Source organism: Serinus canaria, chromosome 2 (genome assembly GCF_022539315.1).
Source record: "Serinus canaria isolate serCan28SL12 chromosome 2, serCan2020, whole genome shotgun sequence".
Classification (NCBI taxonomy): domain Eukaryota; kingdom Metazoa; phylum Chordata; class Aves; order Passeriformes; family Fringillidae; genus Serinus; species Serinus canaria.
In genome coordinates this window covers 93,938,322-93,960,605 of record NC_066315.1, presented here as the reverse complement: position 1 = coordinate 93,960,605, position 22,284 = coordinate 93,938,322, and the positions used below count along the sequence as shown (strand labels likewise).

At 41.3% G+C, this 22,284-nt stretch overlaps 1 protein-coding gene across 3 annotated transcripts in view; it reads left to right on the top strand.

The window, feature by feature from the left end:
* Positions 1-9,052: 9,052 nt before the first annotated feature.
* Positions 9,053-22,284, top strand: part of ZNF407 (zinc finger protein 407) — a 335,275-nt gene continuing 322,043 nt past the window's right edge. For 2 of the 3 annotated variants that reach the window (XM_050970659.1, XM_050970661.1), the window contains exon 1: positions 9,071-9,141. The gene's annotated coding sequence lies outside the window, so the exon portion shown is untranslated. Of the gene's footprint in view, positions 9,142-22,284 lie in introns of all 3 variants that reach the window. The other variant, XM_050970660.1, reaches the window with a different exon arrangement.

The window sequence follows — 22,284 nt, the reverse complement described above, 5'->3', positions numbered from 1 at the left end:
TTCTAGACATGTTTCTTCTTGGCTGCACTAACAGCTATTTGTTGCCACAGTAAATAAAACTCCACAATACTAGTGTTAGAAATAGGATTAAAGTTTGCTTCTATTCGTTAGCCTTATTCTAGATGTGCCATATTCCATGTCAGAGCACACTAGATAGTCTCAAATCGTGACCAACTAACTACAGAAATCATATGTACAATTTGTGTGTCTACATATCCATGCATGTAGCTGTATATATATGTACACTTCCAAAATCTAATCCAGTTATTGATTTAAAAAAGAAAAAATCTTGTCCATTCTGATTCAGGTTTTTCCTTACTAATGACTGAATAATGGGAAAACAACATTGTGGGGTTGTCAAAAAACACCATCTGTATCTCTGAAAGCTTGATACAGATCTCAAGACCTGGATTGTAGGATAGTAAAAGGATTTTGGTTGGAAAGGACCTTAAGAATAATAGAATCATAGAGTTGTTTGGGCTGGAAGAGACCTTTGGAAACCATCTAGTCCAAGCCCACTGCAGTGAGAAAGATTAAGCAGATCAGGGTGCTCAGAGCACCATCCAAGCTGATCTTGAATGATCCAGGGATGGTGCACCCAACCACCTCTCTGGGCAGCCTGTGCCAGTGTTTCACAGCCTCCAGAGCACACCTAACAGTACTAGGTGCCTATATATAGCTGGTCAAGTTCTGTGCATTTCCCTGGTAGAGGAAGACTTGTCACAAGTTTTTTTATTTCTTGTAGGCTGTACATCTGTGTTGGAGGGAATTGAACACTCAAGAGTGGGATCATATTTTTCTACTGATTATTAATGTGAAAGAATAAATTAGAACATTTTAATTTCCATTTAAAATCAGTGGGTTTAAGTGTGAAAGTTGCTTTTTATATTAGATAAACATAGTTTTTAATCCTTAAGAAATGTTTCAAAAGAGAAGACTGAAAAGCGTGTCAGCTAAAATCATGGAGAATAAGATGCAGACAATAGGAGCTGAAGGCATAGAGAGATGAGGAGCCTCCTGAGACTGAGAACTAATCAGGTCATCATCTGCTTAGCCTGTGAAAGTGGAAATTAAGCTTACTCACGTAGTTACGGTTTTCCTTTTCAGTAACACTGCTCCCAAGAAGTTTAACTTTGACTCCTGCTAGATTTTCCTTTCAGAATACAGCATTTGGCTTGTTTCACAAAATGTTCTAAAATGCCTTGCTAGTTAAGGATGTTCATAGTCCTCGTTTAGACAGGGAAGATTGTGCACAGTTGCACAATCTGTGACACAGAGGCCCATGCCACAGTGGTGGTGGTGCCAAAGAGACCCATGAGTTCCCTTGTTTCTGCTGGAACATTCCAGCTGCAAGTAACATGTAAAGTTAAACACTTATTGCTCCAAGGTGAAGCTTTGACTTTCAAGTTTTCACCTTGTATCATAGAATATCTAGAATTGGAAGGTACTCATAGGGATCATTGAGTCCAACTCCACGTAAATCTGTATTTGGAGCTGGAGACATATCATGCCCTTTAGGAGGTGTGTCATTAAATATTTTAAACAAATATATGAACTGAAAAATATGAACAGTTCCTTGTTGACAGAGTGCATATTTGCCTGGTTTGCTCTATTGCCAAATATATCAGTGATCTTCTCACTTGTATTTTTCAGAACAGTGTATAAAAAACACCTCCATGTTGCAGATAATTTTGACAAATATGTAGCAAAGGTTTTTCTGCAATGCTGCTACATTATATTACATAAAAGTAGACCACAAAATTCAAAATTATCTGCTATCAACACAAGCATGGAGGTATGCAATCTTGAAACCTCTTTTCATATTTTTTTTCAGCTATGAACTTGAACCACTGTGTCTTGTTCCTGAAGTCACTTAGAAGTCATTTCAACATTTCCACTGCTTTCTAAGGAGTCACTGTCTGTTGTAATGGGAGGATCAGCAGCTCCCAGTTTTCAGCTGGTTGTCATATGGAATGAGTTGTTTGCATGGAGGTCAATGGAGATAGCTCCTAGTTACTTTATCAGCTCTCACAGAGCTTTAAAAATTGCAAATACTATCTGAAAATGTGCTTGTATTTTGTTATGCAATTTCACTCAGGTTCTTTGAGTGAAACATGCCACATTCACTCCTCAAGGCAGGAGCAACAGCTGTGTACTTGTGAAAGAGATAAGTGAAAGTGCAAACACACTTCCACAGGTGTGAAATTTGGATTATTTTTGCTAAGAAACTTTACTCTTGGGAGGGGAAAAAAGCCAAACAAAACCTTGCTTAAGCTCCAAAGTCCACCCTGGATAAGCTGCATCCCAACAGCAAAGAAAAAAGGTCACATTCCTTACTTAATGAGCATTTGAGAGTTTCAGTGTGCAACCAGAAAATTCTTCCTTTAGAACTAACAGTATAAACACATTCTTGTTTCAGTGGATGTAGTTCTAACAGGACTAGGATGCATGTGCCAGGTGGATGATATGTTGACTTAGTTAAGATGAAAAATAAGGATTAAATCTCTATTTCACGTAGCAAACTTTTTTTTGCATATTATTTTCTGATCTGCTACCACATTAAATTTTAATGTATTGACGCATAATGTACTTGATGTTTGTATTTGAGATATATGTCTATTTGAGAAACTTGCTTTGTGAGTTTGCAGGAGATTAATTATACAGTCGTAGAGCTGTAAATTCTGGCAAGCTGGACATCTTCACACATAAGAGACAATACTTGGTAATAAATGACTCTCATTTCACTACGATGAATTATTATTAAAATTAGATGAATTTTTATTAAAAACCCACAGTACAAGAAAACTAAATCCTTGGAGATTTGGCAGAGTTGGCCTCCAGAGAGACTTAAACATATCCGTAGTTAAATGAAATCAGATGTGGATAATGCTGATTTTGCTACCTGTCTCAAAATTATTTTGATGATGTCTCACTGTGAAATAACATGACATGTTGGCCAATTGCATGCTCCCCATCCTTCCAATGCAATTACAATTTTCTTTCTTTTTTTAATATCTGTAAGAGTAACTCAAATGTCACACTAATTTGTTTTATTTGTAGAACTGAAGGGGAGCTTAGAACTGAAACTGTAAAATCTCTGTAATAGAAAACTGAAAATATTCAACATGACACACTCCGGACATATAGTTTTCTGGTGTGAAGAAACAAGTGGTGGCAAAGCTCTCATATGAATTTCATGTAGGTTTGCATCACTCTTTTTTTTACAATTAGAAATCCAAGAGCTAGTCCTGCTTTAATTGTCTCCTGTGCATTACTACCTTCCTGACAAGCCATCAAATTCCACAGGCTGGGTTAACATCCTCCATTTGGCTGCAACCCTAACATTCCAGTGACAACTTTGAAAGATAAAGTTTCATTTAATCACAGTGGAAGGACCAGTAAGATCCCGGAAGTATATAATTTCTAGAGCTGCCTTTTTTGAGGGCTACTGGACACCAAAATTTACATATAGTCCACTTTTTATTGAAAAACAGTGGAATGAAAAGCCCATTTTAAACAAACTAACAAGCAAACAAACAAAACCATGACAGATGCTGTGCTAGCTTCAGTCCTGGTGAACAAGCTAGCAATGGCAGTCAGTGGTGCCTTTGCTAAGTCACCCTTATAAAGTGCACACCAAAGGGTATGGGCCCAGGAAAAAGGATATTTCACCTGCAGAGTTCTAGAGGTGCTGATGTATCTTAACATGGGATTTTCTGGAGGGAACAGCCTGAAGACTTAAAGATAATATCCATGTGTAAAATTTCTGCCTTTGTGCTTCAAGTAACGTCAGTTATTTGACAGCATGGAAAAAAACTCCACATCTGATTTATTGGTATATTGATATTTGTATCTAGAAAGCTGCATGCACAGAGACATAAGTGAGGTCTCCTGCCTGCATGATTTGTATTGTGTATGCAAAACAGTTTAGTAGTTGGTGCTTACAATTGCTTGCAGTTGGTGGTTATATACAATTGTTTTCTATGACCATTTATTACTATTTATTTTTGAGATACTGGCTACTGTGACACTGAGCAGACAGCTATATCACTACTGTTTTAGACTTACATCTCATAGATGTTACACAGTTCTCTTACCACTCCTCAGCTGGACTGTAACCTGACTTTAGAGAAACTTAACTATTGTAAATCAAAGACGACTCTGACAAAGAGGAGAGAGAATGATGCATCTGACTCCATCATCAGAAGGCTATTGAATTACTTTATTATACTATACTATGTACATCTCATCTAAACTGAATCTGCTATGCACTCACTCTTGCTCACAACTGCACAGAACTACACTCCTCTCTCATGACTGTCCTGTGACAGTCCCACACACACCCTTCTTGGCTCTGATAGGCCAAGGGAACAAAACATCCTCATTTTGGGTAAACAATCTCCGTATTGCATTCTTCTTTAGCACAACACAGGCACAGCAAGATAAGAATTGTTTTTTCCTTCTTCTCTGCTTGTCTTACAGCTTCTCTCTTTTCAGGGCATAACTCCGATTATTCAGGATCTGATGAAAGATGTGACTATTCAAGTGTCTCAGTGAAGATACTTCTCTGTGTACATGCAGGTAGACACCCATGGCCCCCATTCTTCCATGCTGCAGGCTGAACTGAAAGCCTTTAATACTACTGGCAAGACTAGGCGTGAATGATGCATCATTTGCAGGCTAAATGAAAGGATTTGCAGTCACTCTTACTTTCTTTTGTTAAGTGGGGGAACTTCAAGCACTATCTTGGTTTATTTCAAATTCTTGCAACTTCCATCTGTAAACTTAAACTCCTATAAAAGTATTTTAATTGCAAAAAACCCTTTCAATCACTTCAAGCAGCTCAAAAATATCCCCCCTCCCCCCGATTTTATGTAATTATAAGAAATTTAAACAAATCTTTGGTAAGTGTTCCATTAAAGCTTGGGTGCTTTCCTTCTTATTTTTCTCAAACATTTATATTGCACTAACAATAGCAGAAAAAGATGGGAAACCACATAATTTTTACTACATTTTTACTGCCTGCATAAGGTTCTGTATATCACAACAAAAAAAATTTAACAAAAGGTACCTAGCAGTGGGTGAGCATTTTGTTCATGTAAAAGTGGTTAACTACTTCAAACAAGTTCCTTGGCACGCCTGGGCAGCGAACCCAGCGGGTAACACGAAGTGAGTCAGAAGGTGCAGCCTTTAATGACAGAGCGGGCACGAGTGCCACGGGCAGGGTGACCTCGGTGGCACAAAGGTGCAGCCGTGCCCTGACGCGGCCACTCCTCCTCTGGTTCCTAGAGCTGTCGCGGCTGCCCGGCTGCAGAGCGGGCCGAGCGGGGCTGTGCAGGCTTGCCCTCCATCCCTTTGGACACCAGGGGCGATGGGCACGGAACTGCGGTCACGGTTCCCTCCACAGGGGCAGCTCCCCACAAAACCAGGCCGGAGCTGCAGCCAGCTGGCCGCAGCCAGCCCATCCGTGCTCAGGTGTGGCGCTGGCAGTGCCTTGGTCCCTCTGTGACCCTGCCGAGCCGGACAGAACACAGAACTGCGTTCTGCCCAGGCCGCCGTTCGGCCGAGGCAGTGCCGGGACCAGCTGAGCCATGGATCACAGTGGTGCTGCACCAGCGAGGGAGCAGGATCACAGGACCACGGCCGATTCACAGAATTGTTCATTGGAATTGTCCACTGTTAAAAAAGACCTTTATAGACTCGGTCAGGAAAATCCACAAACACCAGAGCTTTAAGTCCAAAAAGGAGACAGAGGAGTCCTGCAACTTTATTGAATAAAGGGAGAGTCCACTGAGACAACACACCCGCGGGGTTTTCAGTCTCGAAGTTCTGGAGAGCGCAGCCTTCCTTTTATTCCGAATTCCTGGCGGCATGTTGCCCAAATTCCTTTCCCCACTGGCTGAGGCACTAGGAAGGTACAGCCTTCCTGAACCACCTATCACATATTCCCCCCTTGAACCCACTATTTTACCCCAAAGCTCAGAAACTCAGGCTTGTGCAGACCCTTGTCTGTTTCAGGAGCAGAACTGCCTGTGCTGCCCCAAGTCAGTAGAGACATTAAAACCCATTTCAAAGACGTTACCATCCACACCTTCATCCATCGTGTGTAAAGACAAACTTTCCTGTCAAGTCCAACAATTACCCCAGCACTGCCAAGTCCACCACTAAACCCTAAGTCCCTAAGTGCCACATCTACACATCCTTTAAATGCCTCCAAGGATGCAGACTCAACCAAATTCCATCGGTTGGAACAGCGTGCTCCAGCAGGTCAGTCAAACTGGAATATTGCACTTTGCTTCCTGAATCACACATCTTGAAAAATGGGGGAAATAACTTGCATTTAAAAAGGGAAGATATATACCCAAGTGTACATATATGTATAGGTAATTGAGACTAAAAAGGTTCTTTGTGTTTACATCCTAATTATTCTGTTTCATGTTTCCTTAGGGGTTGGAACTGCAAACTAAAGGAATATGCAACTCTTCTTAAAAAATTTGCGACTCAGTGAAAAAAACAATGCTGGTTAAGGAACCCTTATGGGTTGACGTTGATAACTTAATATCCTACAGACACCACCATGTCCTTTGGAGAGCCTGCCAGTGACATTCTACCTGTGAGATCATCATTGAGACATCGGGTTATTTCTTCTAAACAAATCTGATGGGAAATCCCATGATTCAGATTTGGTAAGTAGTATTATGGTGACTGCCTTTATCCTACTGAATGTCTGACTTCTGGTACTAGTAATTACAAAGCTGTGTGTTTTCTGTACAGGAGCAAACACAGAATATTAAGTAGGAAAGGTAGGGAGAGTTTCAAGTTACACAGCTAAGTAAAGTGCTAGTACTACTCTTGGAATGAGTAACAATTCTAGCAAAATCAGTATTTTGGTGTGGTAGAAACATAGCAACTGCAGAATCATTCCTAGTGTCATATTCTGTTAGACAATAAATAAAGTCTATATTTACAATCCATTGATAAACTAATCTATTAACTAATTCTTGTTAATTACTCATTGATTTATTCAGCTTGCATTCTAATATATTTTCATTAGTGGAACTATTTCAGAACACAGAACCACTTTCAGCACAACTTTAGAACCCTGTATATACCTAAGCCAGAACATTAAATGTACAGATGTAAACATTTAATAAATACAGCTTGTAACTGCAAAAGAAAATTAATTATTTTTGGTACAGGTTTGATTGTTTTTCTTAGATTAACAGTGATTCTGCCTTGGTTGCTACTTGTCCCATACCAATGGCTCCCTCTTCAGGCTATTCCAAAAATATGTTGCCTCTCTTCGTGTCGTTAGAAATGTTTCATCTTGTAAGACTCCAGCACGGTTGTGTCTTCTTATCCAGTGTATTTCCTCTCAGTAAACAAATGATGAAATAACAGATGGACCAGGCAGGTTCACTTGCTGTTACTTGAGACCAAATCTACAAATCTTTAAAGCCATATGAAAGGAATTTATAAACTGCAGAGAAACTGAGCTTCAAGGACATCAAAAGGTTGTTTTACCTCTTTTCCCCATGCTGAAAAATATCCACAACAATCAGATTGTTCGTAATTGTATTAGTCTTATAACTGCCAGTGACTTCACACGATTAAATCTAAATATGTATCTAAAATCTAACAGATATCTTTATTACAAATTTAGCCATATTCTATGTGGATTTCCTATTATACACAGAACAATTAAATTCTGTACTATAACCCTTAGGTACAGGACAAGGAGATAGCCCTCTCTCACCAATGTCCTATGTGGTACTTTGCTGTTTTAAATTTTGCTCATTTATTTCAGATCTTTTCCAAGACACTGGTAAAGTCTGGGGTGCTCCACTTTGCTTCAATGAAGGCCTCAGGCCACAGCAACTGCTTTTGGTTTTAACCCATTCTTACAGTCTTTAGAACCCACAAGAGAATTGGCATTGCTATACTGTAAATTTAGCAGATTAGCCAGTGACTAACCGGCGGAATAGCACTGTGAACTGTCACTTCTAGTTGGTAAACTCCTGCACACTGTGCCACTGGAAAGTCAATGAACTGCAAACCTATTCTCCAAGAGGTATTCTCTCCTTTTCTCTGTGCCACACCCTTGAAGAATGCTAAAAGCTGTTTAACTAAGATACAGTCTACTAAAAAATGTTGTGTCATCAAGAGATAAATGGGAAACCTGCATTTTAAAAATCAAAGGACACTGTGAAAAAGCAACTGCATTTCACCACAGGCATCTGAAGACTCTTCACACGTTGCTTCTTTCCTTTGACATTATACTTTATCATGTGACTTGGCTTAAGAAGAGGGAAAGAACACTTAGGGTTTCATCATCACAGTTTCATGAGTTTATAAAATATGAAATACTTTACAAATTGCCTCCCTCTTGCCTTTTTCAACTGTTTCTCTCTTGAACTGCACTCCCTGAAAGGTGTTTTAATATAGCTTGGACCGTCGACACCTCTCGACTGATAACGCTAGCGAACGGCTGCGGGCTGTGCGTCAAGGACTTGCTTCCCCCTCCTCCTCCAGAACAAGATTCCCAAGGACCAGATCCAAAAGTCGCTGCGGCGCGATGCAGGGTGATAATGTGAAGCACAGCTTTATGCACAGCCCTGTGCGGCCCAAGGTTACCCTGCGCAACCCAGCGCGGGGGCTGCCCTAGGGGCTGAGGCCACCGGCAGGCCGGGCTGCACCACGCACCAAGGAACGGGCAGCTTCGGGAAGCCCCACACCCGCACCCGCTGGCTCCTGCGGGTCTGCTCTCGTCCGGCAGACACACGAAGGTGCGGCCTCACTGGCACGCACATCCCGGGAAAACCCTCGGGCTTTGTCCTTCCTTTGGGGACCGTCCCTTCCCGGGGTGTGGGGGGCCAGGGGCGCTCTCGGGGCAGGGCAAGATGGCGCCGGAGCGTGCGTGCGCGCGCGGCGGCAGCCGTTGGGCGCGCGGTCCCTCGCGGCCGCAGCGGAACGAGCGGCGCCGCCGCACCGGCTCCCGCCCGCCGGCGCCGCCGCGTCACGGGAGCGCGCCTCGCCCCCGCCCCCCCCCGCGCGCCGGGCGTGACGCAGCGCGGCGGATCTACGGCGCGCCACTGGTGACACGGCTCAGCACAAGCGGAGGCGCTCGGCTCCCCCCGCGCGGTAAGCGCTGTCCGCCGCGGCGCGGCCGGCCCGTCTCTCTGCCCAGCGGCGCGAGGCAAGCCGCTGCCTCGGCCCTCGCGAGGGGGGCTCACGGGGTCGCCGCGTCGCCGTCTCCCCTCGGGCTTTTTGGGCCTCTGCGCTGCCGTCGTTTTTTTTTTTTTTTTTTTTTTTTTTTTTTTTTTGGGTGGGCGGGCGAGCGGGTTGTGGCGCACCGGCCGAGCCAATCCCGTGTCTGCTTCCTCCCAAGCTGCTCGCCGATTGGCCGCGGCGCTGAGGGCGGGAAGAGCGCCTCTTGCGCTCATTGGTTGCCGCAGCCGGCCCCGGGGCCGTGGGGGTCTGCCGCTGTGCAGCAGGCGGGCGGCGTCGGTGAAAGGAGAGGGCACAGACGAGGGCAACGTGGACAGAGGGAGGGAAGGAGGGAGAGAGAGAACCGGGCAGGGTGGGATCTGCGCGAGCCACCACCGCGTTGCGCGGTTCCGGCTGGCGCGTGCTCCGGCCTCCTCCCCTGTTCCCTGTGTCCCCCTCCGCCCAGCTCCCTGGGGCCGGTGCGCACGCGCGGGGCCCGGCCGGGCGGGGCTGCCGCCTGAGGAGACAGCGGGGCACGACGGCGGCGGTGTTGGTGGGTTCCGGCCGCCTGGAGCCGCCGCCCCGCAGGGACGGCCCCGGGCGGCACCCCCGAACCGCCGAGCAGGGACTGTTTCCGCGGTGCCCCCTGCGCAGGCGTGGCGCCGTGGGGCGGGGCCGGCCGGAAAGGGCGCTGGGGAGTGGCGGCGTGCGGAGTTTGCTGCTACCCTGAGTGGTTTCAGCTGCCCGGACCCCCAGTTTCTTACTTCCCCCTCCTTTCCCGAAGGTTGCTGTAGAAAATGAGCGGGGATGAGCTTTGGGAAGTGCAGCGGTTGACGGTGAGGGAGGAACACACGTGATTGCAGGAGCTCTGTACGTGGCTCTTGTAAGGGATAAAGGAAGGGTTGTTGCTACTTTCCCTTTATTCTGCTTCAGTCACCAGGCAGAGCAGTCACAGAATTACAGAAGTAGGTTGGAAGGGACCTCTGATAGAGCGAACACCATTTTGTGAACAGGTAGCACTGTGTGCCACATCCAGTCTTTCATTGAACACCTTCAGGAACAGTGACTCTGTCACTTCCCTGGGCAATGCATTCCAAAGTCTAATCACACTTTCAGTAAAATATTTCTTCCTCATACGCAGCCTAAACTTCCCCTGGTGCAACTTAAGGCTTTTGTCCTCTCAAGCTGTTGCCTGGAAGAAGATGCTGACCCGCACCTGGCCTCACCATACTTTTAGATCGTTGTAGAGAATGATAAGGTCTCCCTTGAGCCTGCTCCAGGCTAAACAATCCCTCAGCTATTCCTCACAGGACTACTGGCTTCCTCTAGAGGTCGTTCTCTTGAATCATGAGCACCTCGTGTGCTCTCACAGTCGTCTGATTTTTGACGTGGCTTTGATATAAGGAGTCAGAGTAGACCCCTAGGGAACCTGTCAGATGGTGGCAGGGAAAGCAAGTTCCCATAAAAAACATAGAAATGTTAATGCACTTCTGAGGGTGCATCTGTCTTCAGAAGGAAAGATTGTGAAACCAGAACTGCTAGGTGGCCTTTGAGGGATAGGTTATCATCTATGTATCCTTTATATAGAAGAAATTGTTTAGTGTGAAGTACTGGCAGTGGTACTAGTGGAAAGGTACTGGCACAGGTTGCCCAAAGAGGCTGTGGATGCTCTATCCCTGTAATTGTTCCAAGGCCAGGTTGGATGAGACTCTGAGCAGCTGGCTCTTGCAGAAGGTGTTGGCACTAGGTGATCTTTAAGGTCCCTTCCAACCCAAGCCTTTCTATGAGTCTGTGTCCTGTCTTGTTTACTTTGAGCTGTTGTGAAAGGTTTCCTGTTGCTCCTTCAAATAACTAGTGTGGCCCGTGGACCACAATGTTAATATTAAATGTAATGTTAGGAGAAGGAAAAAAACATTTGTGATGTGAGTGCAGTGGCTAGTAGTGATCTTAGAATTTATAAAGTTAAAGGTTTTGTTTCTGTTTTCCTGTGCCCTCTCTACTGCTTTGTGTAATTGTACAGATGCAGACTCACAAGACCTTGGCTTTGTCACATGCTCGTGCTCATCCATATGATACTCTGGGTGGTGGTAACACCTAGGGAGTGATAAATAATGGAATACCCAAAGTGCAAGGGTAAGAGTGGCAGTGGTGGATTTTCTGGTGGTGAAAAACAGGCTAACATACAATTTAAACACTGCATGTAATTCCCTGTGATTCTCACCTTAATACCCCAAAGGTGTGGTATGTGAAGACTATAAATTTTCCATTTCTCTATCAGAACATGAGTAATCAAGATGTTTGTATGAGGCTGGAGCTTTGGATGTTGGGATCTATATTTTTCCCAGGTCACACCTCTTCATGAAAGATGAAGACAATTACAGGCTTCAGTTGGGTCTCTCTTGCAATCTCCTATGCTATTCACAGCAAGTTACATTCATCATGGAAGTAACATTGCAGTCATTCTGTCCTTATTTCATAAATTATTTCAGCATGGACATATAATCAGATTGTAGCTTTTATATATAAAATATGGAGCCTGGCAGTAATTGTATAATCCATACATTTTAGAAAAAGTTAAATGCACTGATGTGACAGGATGATGATGGACTGTGACTTTTTCAGTATGTTCAAACATGTCAGTTTTATTAGCATTTTGGGAAATATAATTCAAACGACTTGAGTTAAATCCTTTACTATCATTCTTCTGTAGGAACTATTGTATAGTAACAGCATCAAAGATTTCTAATTTATTTGCATGAGAGTTTTCTTTGATAGAAATGCTTTTAAAACTTAACCTGTGTTGTCTCTATAGACAAACATTACTTGGAGATAGAATGTGTGTGAAGGAGATGTTAGTCGCAGTATTCCATTAAACCCAACCTTTTGTAGTGAAGAACAGCATTTTCTTGTTAGTGTGCACAACATTAGAATGAGGTGGCTTTGCTTTGCCTATTATTTTTTTTCAATTTTTTGACTGTGTATAGTGTTGGGGTTTTGCACATGAGGTGGAATTTACAGACAGACTGGCACATGAAATGTGGTTCAACTGGAATTGTTTGGTGGCTCTTATGTTTGAATTTCCTAATATGATTTAGAATTTAAATATTCTTTTCCTCAGGAAAACAGAAAGGTTTCATTGGATGGATGATCCCACCAAGTCAAATAAAAACACTGGTTTCAAATACCCTTGGTCTAGTCATTCATTGAAATTAATGTCTTGTTATTATGGTGCATGTTAAAGGTACTAAAAAGTTGACTTTTTAGATTGAAATCTGGAGTATAACTTATTCTTTTGAAAGCTTGGGGAGAAAGACAAGATGATGTGATTGAACAGATGTAGTGGCTGTGTTTACTTCAGCTGTTCTCAAAACCGGGCATGTGGCAGAGTGGTCTCTCTCCTGCGCTCTGTGTTGTGTGAGGAGTCAAATGGAAATGGTGCTTTCACTTTGACAGATTGTCAGCAGCTGCCCAGCTCAGTATTTGTGGTTATTTTTCTACCCCAGAAAGGTCTTGCTTTGTGTTGGCCTTGCCACCTTGGGGTAACACAGCCACCCAGCGCTGCCACCGCTGCCTGAGGTGCAGCTGCATCACTCTGCAGCCTTGGCCAGCAGCCCAGGCATGGGACACTGCTTCTCCCGTGCAGCAGGAGTGGAAAGAGCAGAAGCAATGACAGCAGTTCTTGGTTGACACAAAGACATGAAGGAAATGAGCACTGTGCCTCACCAGTGACCACAGAATCCACTCGTGTTCTTTCTCAAAGGACCTTTGATATCAAGTCCAATCTCTGACCCAACACCACCATGTCAATTAGACCATGGCACTAAGTGCTGAGTTCAGTCTTTCCTTAAACACCTCCAGGGACTCCATCACCTCCCTGAGCAGTCCATTCCAATATCTAATCACATATTAAGAAACTCTTCCTCATGTGCAGCCTAAACTTCCCCTGGTGCAGCTTAGGACTTGTGTTCTCTTGTCCTGTCACTGATTGCCTGGGAGAAGATGCCAACTTCTCTCAGGCAAGTACAATGTTTAGTACTAACAAGCATAGAGTTGCCAACATGGATGTCTTGGAGAGAATGTGTTAGGAGTAGGGTTGCATGGGACCTGGCACTGCAAACTGCTTAGATCTTGCCTGGCCCGTGGTGTCAAAGTTCATGCAAAATCTCTTCAGTAACATTAGAGGTTTTATCTTTGGTCTGTTTGCTTTTGCAGTGGACATTCTTACATGGTTACGCAAACATGTATGAAAGTTTAAATATGTCTATATGTACTTTCAAACTATAATTTTTTATATTTTTGGTCATTATGGGCTGTGTTAACGTATAAACTGAATTGTTTGTTAGCATGTGTGTCTAAAACTAGTGAAGAAGCAAAAAATGTAAAAAGACATTCCTGTAATTTCCAATTTCTCGCCTGCGGAAGTTCCGAAGGTGACTTTTTGCAGAAAGGAGTTGTATATTTAAAAGAGGGGAATCATACATGCTTTCCTGCTCTGCAGTTGTGAATGCTGTTAATCCTGTTTCTGCCATCTGCCAGAGTAGAGTCAGTAGTTACAGGACAGTCTGTAGCCTATTGTAGGTGGTTATGTTAAATGCATGTGGGAGTTTTCATATTTTACTTAATCTCAGTTCTTCAACAAGTGAAGATGAAAGAAGTTGTGTACCAAACTTATGTCCACAATCTATAGCTTTATAGCAGAAAGAAACCTAGCTATCTGTTTTCCTCAGTAGGGAAAGGAAAATTGCAGTACCTACTACCCAATTCACATACATCCTTACAAAGAAAGAAGTTACCTAAGTGCCTTTTAGAAACCGGTGTTCCAAAAGTAAAACGCTTGTTTGCATGATTGTGACTGCTTTCCAGTCCTGTGTTAGCAGAGCTGTTGATTGCTAATTTTTTTTTTTTTTTTTTTGCTTTGTTTTGTTTTGTTTGCTTGTTTTACAACAGGCTGACCTTTCTTCTCTGTAGTCTGGCCTACTACTGAACTACTGTCTTATGGGTTTTGTTTAACTGGGCTGTGAGGCCATGGGTGTTTAGGTTTTCTTGGTCCTTAGTGGTGCAGGCATAAATTTTAATTGCCTCTGTCTTTCTGAGTTCAGACATACAAGTTGTTACCTGTGTGTGAGGTATGCAGTGGCCCAGGGGGAGATGTACAGAGTTAGAATACACAGTATTTCAGTGTATAGATCTGAATGTATATGTCTCTATAGTTTCTTTTTTGCTACAAGTGCATATATAGATGCTTTCCTAGCTGTTATTTCTTTCTCTCGCTGTAGTTGTAGAGTTTCTTGCTGTCCTTAGCCCCATCTTTGGAATTTCAAAAGTTCTCAAAGATATAGGTAGCATGACATAAAAAATACATACAAATGTTAAAATCCACTGGAATTATAAGGGATAACAAAACTTACCAGAATAGTACCACGAAACCATCATTTTATGCAGAAATCATTGTTTTATGTGATTTTTTTTTTATGGAATCCATACTGTTGCTTTTCTGTAGGAAACGTTCCAGCAAGAAGTTTGAGAACATTCCAGAAAAGCTTGTGGATGTCCTGACAGGAGTTTTGATTTAATCAAAGACAGATTGTTGTGTTGCCATTTGGATGGCCTCAAGAGCTCTGGTATGGCTTTATGTACGTGAGCTCTCTCTTTAGTCAGGTTTTCAAGCTTGGGCTCCCTCTGGAAGAGCCTGTGACCTTCACCTGTTTCAATTCAATGGGTTAGATTGGATTTATTTTAATGTTTGCTGTAGACATTTGCTGTGAACAGGAGATAGTGCAGTCAGAGTTGGCTTTAGCACTCCTAATCAGGAAGAGACTTACTTTATCTGCACTGGTGATGTCTAGCATGTTGGCACCACCCACTTCTGTATTGGAGGGAGAAGCAGGGACAGGGGTGACCTTTCAATCTTGGTTCACATGTGGAGGCATCAGACTTGCTGCTCTTGTAGTGCCTGGAGGGTTGGTGCCTCTGGAAAGCCCTGTGCTGGCTGTGTGTGCTGCAGCTGATCTCATCCTGCTGTATGCTCAGAGCTCACTGGGTTTGCCAGGTTTCCTGCTCAATGTTCTGCAGCCCTGTAGGAAATCCTGTGTGACTGACAAATGTCAGGTTTCCTCATGCATGGGGTGCAGCCAGTAAGTGAAAAGTGTCCGAGGAGCACGTCTGACGTTCCTGGAATAGCCAGCATCTAGGCACATCTTTCTGCGCAAGAGCCGTGGCATGGGAATATGGCACTTCTGCATCTTGCAATGCTATGTGGTCTTTTCACATGGAGAAAGAAATTCCAGTTGCATGCTTGTCTTCCATTGAATGTTTACGTGACATTGGATATTTAAGTTGGATTGTTCTAAGTCCTTGAGAAAAGGATAGAAAACTCCATACGTTCAGCAAAGGCAAAATGTTGCACTTTCCTGGTTCCTTGGTGTGTGACATGCTTTCTGCAGCAGTGTATTGACATTGGATTTGGGACACTGAATACACAGTCAGAACAGCAGTGATCCTTGTGATTTGGTTTTTGGTTTGATTTGTTACTTTTGTCTTCTTTTAATTTTCAATGACTGTGAAGTAAAGGCTGTTTCTTCCCATGCTCCCCATGTGAGGCTAACTGAGGTTTACCTTAATCTTTAAAGGGAAGATTATTCTTGGGTTATGTCATATAAATTGTTAATAGAATACACATTTCTGAAAAGTCAGAATGGATAAATATAAAATCTAAAAACATTGATAAACTGCAGCTTGTTTGTTTGCTTTGGCATCTCCAGAATGAATTGCAATGAATACCAAAAATTACTAGTTCAGCATGTGTATCCTTTAGTGGGCAAAGCCTGCTGTTACAAGACAGAGCTAATGTGGTAATGTGTGGTGGGTTTTTTTTTGGGGGTGTTGATTTTTTTTGGTTTTTTTTGGGTTTTTTGGGGGTTTTTTTTGGGTTTTTTTTTTTTTTAATTGGAGCCAGTGGTAACACAACATGTAAGTTCAAAGATACAGTACATAAAGATGTTTTCTGGATGTTGTCTTCAGAATCTGCCAACTTAGTTTCTGTTGTTCTGAGTTTTATTGGTACAACAATGGACTGATTTGAATTGCATTTGTTTGTTTTCCCTGCCTGTTGTTCGCATTTTCATTTTAAATTATTTACAAGTCTGAAGCTTGAGATGAGAGCTTAATGAATGCTTTTAAAAATAAAACCATCTTCTTTAAGCATGTTATGCTTCATGTTTTGCATTTATAACCCAAGCCTTAATGAATAGTTTCCTAGTTGCTCTCATCTTAGAATTTATGAGCTGTCCTATTTACAAGTCCTACCTATACAATGGAAAGATAATTCCTGTTTACCTTAAATAAACTGTTCTTGTTAACAAGTTTAAACTGCTAATTAGGAATAATATGGCAATGACTACTATGTCAAACCTTTTAGCAAGAATGTGAAGATGCAGTATATTTAGTTGTTGAGCCTTTTTCAGGTCGATTCTGCGTAAGAAGACAGAGTGTTGTGGGTTTTGCTGTCTCATATATGTATCAGGTCAATAAAAAGTATTTTAGGGAGAAACTATGGCATATAGGTCCTCACAGAGCAGGTTGACTTCTTCTCTACATTTAGGATGATATGTTGGTGTCCACTTACTATGATAATGCTAAAAGCCTCTTTATTGTAAGGCTTCAGATAGATGGCAGGCATGTGAAGAACCCTTGTGACTTCATGTTTATGTCCAGGTAGTATTTTTTAACAGATAAATTATTCTTCTGAAAAACCAACAGGGATAGCAGTAGTTGCTTTGTTTTGAGTGTACATTAATGTAATTTAATCAGGAAGGAAAGAAAACCTGGGACTAGAATTTGATGTTATTTACCTGACTGTAAATCAGAATATTTCCATTTAGTTTAACAGAATTTTTTCAATTTGTGTCAAAATGATCAAAATCAGAACCCGACACAAGCTCTCAATTTCATAATTTTTGCATACACAATCAAAGAAATAAAATTGGATTTTAAATTTTTTTTCGTCCAAATCCTACCTCAGAAAACAGGTTGGTTCTTGAGCAGAGGTTTTACAATATAATGTTGTTACTTGTGTGTACTTGGATCTTGGCAGATATGTTATATGAAAAAAATACCCTCTTTTTTTCTTTAGTTGTTTCTCATTAGACTTTGAGTGTAAAAATGGAGACTTGTGAATGTGAGTGCCATTCTAAATCTAGGTAGCTCAGAAATTCTTGGCAAGTATTGCTTTGACTTCTTTGTGAGTGCCTCTGATATCTGCAGAGGGTTGTATACAGGCTTTGTTCCCTGTCTCCTTTTCTTTGTGTCACCCAATTAGTTTTCAACAGTGATGGCAACCTGAGGAGGGAAGGGGGAGGAAGAGACTGAAGAGAAAGTTGACAAAGGTTTGGCATTGACCTTCAGCTGCTCTGGAGCAGACATCTGGTGAGATACGAGGAGCTCTTTCTGTCAAACCCCAAAAATCCTTCCCGGGTACAAGGTCATTGGGCACAGAAGCTGTTGTTTGGAGAGGACAAGTGAAAACCTGACCATGCATTTTGCTTCCTCTGTCAGGCTATTCAGGTTCATTCCATTTCCAGGAAAATAATGTGCTGAACTTTGCTGGTGGAGGTTGACTTGCAGGAATGCTTTGTCTTTTTCATTCACATCATCATGAGTTTAGATGTTGCTGATTTCAGTAAAGTGTAATTTTGGAGAGGAGTGTTAAATAAACTTTTATTTTGGAGAATGCCTACCTTTGTATTTTGTATGCTAAGGGTATTTACCCTATCAGGGGATGGGTTTCTGAGGAGGTCACTTACAGGCAGAGGCAATACATTAGGTCAGCTATGATAGAGGGAGAAGTTAGCCAGCTTTCAGGCACACAAGCTTGTCTTTGTATGTGCTGCTGGTACCAAGATAATTAAAATATACTTGAAATGAAAACAAAGTTAATCTCTGAAGTTTATACTTAAATATTTTATGGAAGTGCAGGAATATAAGGAGTATGTATTTTTATGGGCTCAAATAATATTTTATTTATACATTTGTTGTAAGTACTCAAAGGTCTTTAGTCTTGCCACTAGAGAGTTTTGGGTGGCAATATAAGTGACAGTGCTGAGAAAACTTCAGTTGATGTCACTGTGGCCATGATTTGATTTTTACTTTATTTTTCAGTTATTTTTCATCCTTGTGAGTTACGTTACTAAGCTCTATGGGTTCTGTTTTGGGAGAAAAGAAATACTTCACATAATGTTTAAATTTTGTTTGAATAAACCACCTAGAAAGCACAGAAAAGAAGAAAAGGTATAATCCCTAAAACAAAATCGCAGTAGGAATTTTGCATTATTAAAAATGATGTTCATAGTGCTGGATTTGTTTAAACCATCAGAATTGTAAAGCATAAATAATTACATAATTTCACACTTTCCAGTGAAGTCAGACCTGATTAAGAAGTTGACAGCCTGAAAGAGTCTGCTCTTTGACAGTGATGTCTGTATTCCCTCAATTTGTAGCAACTGCATCTAGGAAAACAAACTGAGTTTTATTCCCTTTACTTTGAATGAGAACCCTTATTGACAAAGGGAGAATATTCTTTTTATTAAAAGTTTTCATACTTTAAATGCACAAATATTTCAGCTTTTCTGCTTTCAGCTAGCCTATATTTTGCTGATACCAGGTCTTCTTGCTGTCTTGGTTCTCACTGTCTTTCAGTATGTTTGATATTCATATTTCTTTTTTATTCCTTCTTCCTTGCTGTGCTTTTTTTCTTCCTTTTCTTAAACAAATAGACAATATGGTAATATGAACTCTAATAGGAAAAAGGCATTGTTTAACTCAGTTGGGTTACTACTAATCCAGTCACCAAATGTAACCATAACACAGCATGCATTTTAATTATTAAATATAATGGAAACTTTGCATTTTAAATCTAGAGCTTTAAACCACTTGTTTAAAAATGCACAGTTCAGCGCTATGATTTTAGTTTGTAGTGAATTACAGGGCAGTATTCTTTGATCAGTTTTTACAAGTTGAAGATTAGTAGCGTTCAGTGCTTGTGTTAATTTTGAGAGTACATACAGGAGTCACTGCAGGTCAAACTGAAGCTCATTCACGTATATTTTTAATGATTTAGTGAGCTGACTGGATCAAGCAATGTTAAAATGTGTAGCAAATACAGTCATACCAGTCATTCAAAATAGGGATAATTGAAAGGCACATTTTGAGGACAGTATTCCTCCAAATTTTAGTACTTTGTAAAATGATTTTTTTATGACCTTCCACTGAATAAGAGCAGCCAGGTAGGACAATTAATAAATGTTTTCTTGTGTTTGTTCAATATATATTTTTGTAATGAATATATTTTGATCATAAATTCTAATAAAAGCAGTGAATTCAAATGAAATAATATCATAGTCTGTGCATTTTTTGACATGAAGTATAAAACTATTCCTAAAGTGAATGTGAATTTTAGTGACTCTTCATAAAAGTTTCCTAATCCCTGCATGAGACATGCAGGCAATGAGCAGGCTTTGTTTTTGGGACTGGTGGACGCCAAGTTATGGAGCAGCTGTAGAAGGTTTGGAGGAGTAGGAGGCTTTGCTTGGGTGCCTCCTTTGGGGTGCTCACACTGCAGGTGTGTCCCAGGTACAAGAATGAGCCTTCTCAGCTTTGTGAGCAGTAAATGGTGTGGTAGCAGCTCTGCAGAGTCAGTGTCTTTTCGCTCGGTTGCCATATTTAGTAGCTCTTGTTTTCTGGGCTTAGGACTTGTGCTCGCTTTTTTTCTCTAGCTTAGGGCCTGTCTCATGCTAGTTGAGAAGCTAACATTCCAGGTAGATACAAACATGAGTGATTTTGGAATGTTGAATTTTGGGAATTGAGTGCAGATTTTGTGCCATGAGACCATCCAATCCCTTAGAGGATCCTTGCTGCTTGGTTCAGCCATTCCTTTCCCTTTTTCTTTTTTCCTGTTAATGATCTGACATAAATTCCATACACTGGCAACTTATTTGCAGCCTTTGCTCTTTTGAGTCTGGAATTTTAAGGATATGTTTGCCTTAGAGCATCAATCTTCTAATTCTTTCTCTTGTTCCTCATTGTTTGTCTCTATTGCAAATAAAACTATATCAAAATAATGAATGATATCAATGTCCAACAGATCCCTAAAATTCATACTTTGTAGTTCTTTTTGCTCATGTACCTTTTTTGAGTGTGTGGCAGGAGAGTGTGTAGGTAATATCTTTCTACTATTTTTGGCTTTTTATGCATATTTTGGAAATACCCTCTGCTGTCTGTGTATGCCAGACTAATCTAGTTCACTAAAAGATCTTCCTGTGAAGGTTTTTTAAACTGTGACTACCTTTAAACCTGAATCACTGTAGAGAACCAATGACGTTATAAACATTACTTATTTGTATTGTTGTGGGAATTGCTTGCAATACATATACATAGTCCTCATGGGCTGTAGTTAAAGAATTGCCAAGAGAGAGACTTTTCTGGTGAATAAACTTAGCTGAAGACTAAATAAAGGCTTATCTTTGAACACATGGCCTTGGTGGTTTCCTCAAAGCAAGAGTGCAGCATCACCTGGGGCACATAAGAGCATCTCTGGACTTCAGGTCTTTGCCAGCCTCCCTGGTGCTCCTGAGACAGTGTCTGCAGACCTCTACCTGGTGTAGCTTGGTTGTTGCTCCTGCCAGGCTCATCCAACTCACCAGCTGCACTATGAGAACCAGTGCAAGGTTTTACTTCTTTGCTGCTTCTTTCTACTCCTTTCAGACTATAAAATGGAGACTCTGAAAATAAAGGTAAATTTCGCTGTTGTGATCCAGGAAAAAACTGAAAGTAAGATATTGCTAGCAGGAAATAGTGTAGGTTGTAGCTTGCACCTTAAGGTCATAGGTTGCTTGTCTCTTGTTGCTTAATTTCATGCTTCATTTTGGAATCTGCCATTTTATGTATGAATTGTTTTCCATGCTGTCTTAAATAATACCCTTTTAATCTTTGTGTGAACTTCTGATGGTTTTTATCTGCCTTTATTTTCCTGTTCAGTTTGTGTTGCTCTGTATGTTGTCCAGTCTCCAGTTCTTGAATTCTCAAGTCTTATTTCTTTTAAATGTGAGAACTCTTTTTTTTACTGGCTGTTTTGTCTATTTGTCATTTTTAAGATGTGCTAATGTACTTTGTCTTGTCTCTTCTCTGACACAGATGATTTTAAAGCTCATTGCTATTCTCACTTACTTTCCATTTGTCCAATTCCCAGTTGTACAGCTGAATCCAGGAGGTAGCAGTAGGATAAGATAGCCAGATCTTGCTGGTCAGCAGCAGCTGAAGGCCAGTACCTGGCTCCCATCTGGCCAGGGGCTCTGGTGCATCCAGCTGACCATCTCCCAATGGTTCTTCAGGGGATGGGGTGGGAAGATGGGTCTGAATTACAACACATGGCTCGTACCAACTGATTTAACTGGCCAAGAGTTAAAATTTAGTCTAATTGCTTTTCCCCTTCTCTTCTCTCACATTCTTTCTTGCCTTCCTTCTGAAACAGTTCTTTTTTTTTTTTTAAATTTGTTAAAGGAAAAGTATACCAACTTTTACATATGAAGTGGATTTTTACAGCTGAGTTATAAATTTCAAAACCTAGGTGGTTTATAATGGAAACACTTATGAGGGAGAGGGGAGGGCACATTATATAATACATATGTAACCTTCTTTCCTCTCTCTTTAGTGAATAGACCGTTTAAACTAAATTAAGTAAAGGATATAAATTCTGTTGTTTCAGTTTTTAATATTTCATGGCTGATTTTATAGATAAAAGTTACATTTAATAATAAATATGAAGAAGAATTTATACAGCCTGTTCTAGTTTGATACGGAAAAGCAAATCCCATTTCTCTGTAGCTGTAAAGAAAATTCATTATAATGTCTTTGATTGTAACAGATGTCTTCATTGTGATTAGTTACACTGATAATAAAACAATCTTTTTACAAATGGCACAAGATACATGAGATCTCATGTGTCTGCCTTTTAATAGCATTGAATGTGTGCATTTGCTACCTTTATTCTGTAGTCCTTTAGTTTATAACTGGGCACTTTTAAAT